The sequence below is a fragment of the Octodon degus genome, unplaced genomic scaffold, assembly GCF_000260255.1.
Source record: "Octodon degus isolate 3935 unplaced genomic scaffold, OctDeg1.0 scaffold00134, whole genome shotgun sequence".
Lineage (NCBI taxonomy): Eukaryota > Metazoa > Chordata > Mammalia > Rodentia > Octodontidae > Octodon > Octodon degus.
This window is the reverse complement of record NW_004524710.1, coordinates 3,927,745-3,933,363: the sequence shown is the minus strand read 5'-3', so window position 1 is coordinate 3,933,363 and position 5,619 is coordinate 3,927,745.

The window sequence follows — 5,619 nt, the reverse complement described above, 5'->3', positions numbered from 1 at the left end:
AATAAGAGGCCTAGTATGTAGAAAACGCTTACAACAGTAGCTTCAAAGAAATGGAATCTGTCTTTGTTTGATAGGTTACTTTCAATAAGATGACAGATGGAGAACAGACAGGCTGTCCATTTGAGAAAGAACCCCCCAAGGACAGCTATCACACAGAGCACAGGGGCTCAGCTGCTAAGGTGCCCTTGATTTTGGATGGAATTAGAGGTGACTATTGGGCCTTCTCTGGATATCGCGAGAGACCTACATGACAAGGTTCCTGGGCTTTGCATTGTCCCAGGTTGGTTTGTGGGAGGAGCTATCATGCACCACATGGCTCGCAGGGGGAGCTTCACATTTAAACCTATAGGTTAAGGCTATTGTTGAATGCAGCATTCAAGGGACAACTGAGAGCCTAGGGGAGAGAGGGGATGTTGCCCCTAGTTACACACAGATGGAGTGACTGAAAGATACTGCCTGAGCTCCTGAGCAGGGATAATAAAGCTCAGTGACCTGGCCCCACCTCAAGTTTTTGTCTACTCTACCCCTTCACACTTTAAACTATAGCAATAGTCCCATCTATATCATGCTGATTTAAGTCTCTATGTCTTTGTTCTTCATGTTCTTCACTCTGAAACATTCTTCCTTCCTCTCTCTTCATCTCCACAACTTTCTTTCTCTCTTTTTAAAATTTATTTGTTTGTTTCAGGGTCTCACTACACAGCTCGGACTCATTGTAATGGGTTGAAATAAATGTGGCTCTTGCTATTTTTCTATTGGGCAAAGCTGGCAGGGACTTCTAGCTCCTTGAGCGTTGCTTCCCAGCTCAAGTGTAGATCCTTCAGCCTGCTAGTGTTGTACACAGCTGATATGTTTCCACCCTAACTATATCTTGTAACAGGCCCCATCTGGGGCAAGTTCCACTTATGGCTAAAAACTGTAAACCTCCTAGTCATAAACAGCATGCAGCTGTGTTATTGCTATAAAAGACTGTAGTTAACTCTGTTTCAGGGCTGGTTGGATGCCTCGCTGTGTGGAGTGTGGCTGGCCAGCCACTAAACCAGCTAATAAAGGCTCACTAAATTCTAAACTGTTCTGATCTTGATCTCTATTTGATTCAAACCTGGAACACTCATAGTGGTCCTTCTGCTTTCAGCCTCCCCAGAGCTGGAATTACAGGCATGTGCCACTATGCCCGAACTTTGGCCAGCTTAGCCCACCTTGGGGACAGGGCTGGTGTGGCATGTGGTGCCAGGGACTTAATGGTGGTCCTGCATTTGTTTAAGCTTGCCTAAGCATGTACTTTAGTCTGCTGAGCTATCTCACCAACCCCATCTCAACAACTTTCAACATTCCTTCAGGCCCAGCTGAGGAATCACCTCCTCTGGGGAGTTTCCCTGAGTTCTGTGGGTAAAAAGAAAAGGAACCACATGTTGAACACTTAGCTGAGTATAGGCAAATGTGAGGAGATTTTTATACTTCATATTATGTAATATTTCAAAAACCCCAAGGAAATGAGCCTCTAAGAGGTGGAGTGGCTCGCTCAAATTCTGCCTTAGCAACCAGGATATGCTACCTCTTCCCCAACCCAAAGCTGATGCTCTCTAATCACTGAGGTGTGTGGCCTTCCTGCCTCGTGCCTTTGAAGCCTGCTGTCATCATTTGAGAAGTTGTATGTGAATCATTAGAGTATATGTTGGGTTCTCCTGATGGAAGATGTCGACTCTTGCAGGACCAGATGTCTTTGTGCTCCATTCTTGGCTCATGCACATTACAGAACATTCAGCTGATAAAGGCTAAACAGGTGCATAAATTGACAGATATGAGTGAAACTTAGTTTTAGATCTTTATAGTAGAAGATATGGGTCTAGAAAGTGCCCCTATCCAATTAAAGAAATGTTAGTATACAAAGTAACTTATTAAGGGAAAGAACACTGTTTCAACAAAAGTTCTGGAATAGTATATGGAAAACAACAACAAATCTTGCTCTCACACCATATACAAACACTGATTTGAGATGTATAACAACCCTGAATATGAAATCTACAAACATAAAATTTCTAGAATATAACCTAGAACAGAAAACTTTTGTGATTACTCTTTAGGCAAAGATTGTTTAGGGCCAAAGGAGGGCTCTGGGTAAAAAAATGGAAAATGTTCAGTTTAATAAAATTAAACATTTGTATGTATCAAAAGACATTAAGAGGGGCCAGGGAAATGGCTCAGTATAAGCACTTCCCTGCAAGAGCAAGGTCTGAGTTCAATCCCCGGTTCTGAAAAAAAAAAGACATTAAGAAACTGAAAAGGCAAACTATACCTGAATGAACTATTGCCAATAAAGGACTTTTATCCAGATACTATTAAAGAACTTCTACAATTCAATAATGACAAATCCAATTTTTTTCTAAAAAAGACAATCTGGGGCTGGGAAGATAGCTCAGTAGAATAAGCACCTGCCTGGCAAGTGCAGGGTCCTGAGTTCAATCCCCAGTACCACAAAAATTAAAAAAATACAAAAAATAAAAAAGATGATCTGGCATTTCATAAAAGTAGATATGTAAGAAGCCAGTAAGTACATGAAAGGTGTTCAACTTCATTAAACGACAGCAAATTAAACTACAATGCACACTGCTGCATGCCCATTAGAATGGCTAAAATTAATGATATAATACTAAAGACCAGCAAAAATATGGAGCTACTGGACTGCTCCTACAAAACTAACACAACCATTTTGGGAATTTTTCTGTTTCTTACAAACATTTTCCTATTGTGATATTGCTGCAGAATCTGGGCCCAAAGTAAAAGGAAGACAAGGCATGATGGCCTTGGAAAGCAACTTTATTACATTGACCAGCCAATAGGAATCAAGTTCCAAATCACCAGCCCCCACTCAGAGTAAAAAATAAACTTATATACAATTTTCAAGCAGGAAGTACAAAGGCTGATAGTGCATTATTCTATAATTGGTTACATATGTTTAATCATACATTGTTAAGCAGGTTCCTTCTGGGCAGATTTTAGTTACAGAAGGTTATTTATCAAGTGGTAGGACAGACAGAGGGAGTCAGGGCCGAGGGAGCAAGTATCATCAGTCATGTCCTTCACTGCGTTAGTCCGCCCCAGGCAAAGACTCTAGGTAGGCCAGCAAACAGGATATGTTTACAGGCTATGGTTTCCTTCTGGATTCTTTCAGACAAACTTGGGCCATATTATCTCTGCATTACAGCCAGTGTAGTCAATCAAGGCTAAGTCAAGGATGACTGAGTCTGATGGTCAACTATGAAGCTGCTGATCTTAAAATTTTCTATTACGAATTATAATATTATGAGATACAATATTTCTACTTCTATGTATTGATTCAAGATACATGAGAACAGATGTCTGTAAAACTACTTGTTTATAGCAGCTTTATTTACAATAGCCCAAAATGAAAACAACCCAAGATGTAAATCACACAAGAAGATAAATCATGGTATTTATACCATGGCATATCATCCAGGCCTAGAAAGGAACAAACTACTGATACATACAACATGCCTGAGTTGAAAAACATGGTTAGTAAAAGAAGCCAGTCACAAAAGATTAGACACTCTGACCATGTAGAGTGGTGTTACATTCTAGACATCTTGGTGATGTGAAAAGTAGCAACGTAATATTTATTTTGATATATATATATATATATATATATGGCTTTATTAACCTTTCCCACACTCTTATAAACCTTTCTCACACTTCTTTTTTGAGGGTGAAACTTTTTTTTCCATAATTTTATTGAGAAACAAATAGCAACAAGATAGTTTCAAACCAAATTGGTAGGACAGTTTCAATAATTAACACATTTCATACTAGGTCTTCCTAGTGGTTATTTGCTGTACAAAATGTGGACATGATATCCTATTTACAAACACCATTAGAACAAATCCCTCTATTCATTAAGAGAATGTAACTATATATCTATCCTAACCATTTTGAATACATAGATACAAAATAGACATTCATCTGTATCCCCTTTTTTTCTTTAGTTCCATTATTTGAATATTATAGGTGTGTTAACTCAGCAAAATATTCTAAAAGAGTCCAGTAGCCCATAATAGTATTGGGTCTTCCGCTTCACTGGCAATGTCAGAAATTGTTGACCTGAGTCCCCTATAGCTCAACATAACACCATGGTTTTACTTCTTATACTTCATTTCTATACTTTTCTGCTGGATGGTTAAGACCAAGGTAAAGCAGGACCTATGCAACAAGAGTTGTAGCTTTTGGGTCTGATAAGATCAGTGAAATCCCCTCAGGATTTATCCTGAGATCCTGTACCTCAGATTGTAGAACCTTTGTCAGTGTCAGCCATGTGGATGAGTCACGGCCACTGATTGGCCAATGTGCTCTCTGTGAAAGCCTGAGAGAATGATTTCTCTCCATGTGACTCTCCTTAGGCACACTCTATATCATCGATCACTTTCCTCTTTGGCCCCATAATCTCCTTGATCAGAAAATTTGGGACGCTACCAAGTTACATGACACTATAGTACAAGTTCTTATATGTCTTGAGTCTTAATTGACCTTGGAAGGCTAAGGCCAAAATGTTGCTTTCCTTGCGGTCCTCCTTTTTCTCTAATTTTGGTCTGCAAACTTAGGTCATTAACCCTCCAGAAGAGAAGCTTATTGTTATTACCATACAACCTAGGCTATTAAGCTTAACCTCACTGTCTGTCTGAATATCAAACATCTTAGGCATAACATGGAACAGGTATTTTTCATCAAGTATTGATATGTTGAACTTTAAGTCCCTACAGAATATGATAATAAAACATTTGAAAATTAGAATATATTTTAAAAATAGGCATAAAGAATTATATAATTCTTACATTTACACGTAAGTCCAGAAATCTAACCATATACAACCTTAAAGCAGGACAGTCCCACAACATTCCTTTTCCTGTCTCTTGCTTTCTCACACTTTTAAAAACTCTTCTAATGTTTTGAACCATTTTCTAAACTCATAAACCTATGTAATTTTAACAACATACATAGACTGTATGGTACTGCGAAATTCTGCAATATAGCAAAAAATCCACAATAAATAATCTAGATTAATATTTTTTGAAAACCCACAAAACAGTGAGTCCATGAAAGTGAGTCCACAAAATCAAACCATGGAATAGTGAGGGATTTCTGTATATGAAAATCTGGAATCAATACGACTGTACTGGAGAAAGAAGCCAAAATAGTGGTTGCTGTCAGTTTGCAACCAGACTGGGAAGGGAATGAGGAACTTTCTGGTATGATGAGAATATTCTGTATCTTTATTGGGTTAGAAGGTATACAATTCTATGTAAGTTTTAGAACTCATAGAATTTTGCTTTTTAAAAATCTACTTTTAAAAAATCTAATTAGTTATATACAGAGAAACTAGAACCTCTGTGTTTTACGCAGATCCCACTTGAAACACTGTTCAGTTTTGAGAACATTTTTCAAGCAACAGTAAACTCAACTGCATTTGTTGGGGGGCCTTGGGGGGTGGATGTGTGTGTGTGTGTGGGTGTGGGTGTTTTCATTTATGTTTTGGGTACAGGGTCTCACTATGCAGCATGGACTGGTAGTGATCCTCCTGTTTTCAGCTTCCTCAGTGCTGGGATTACA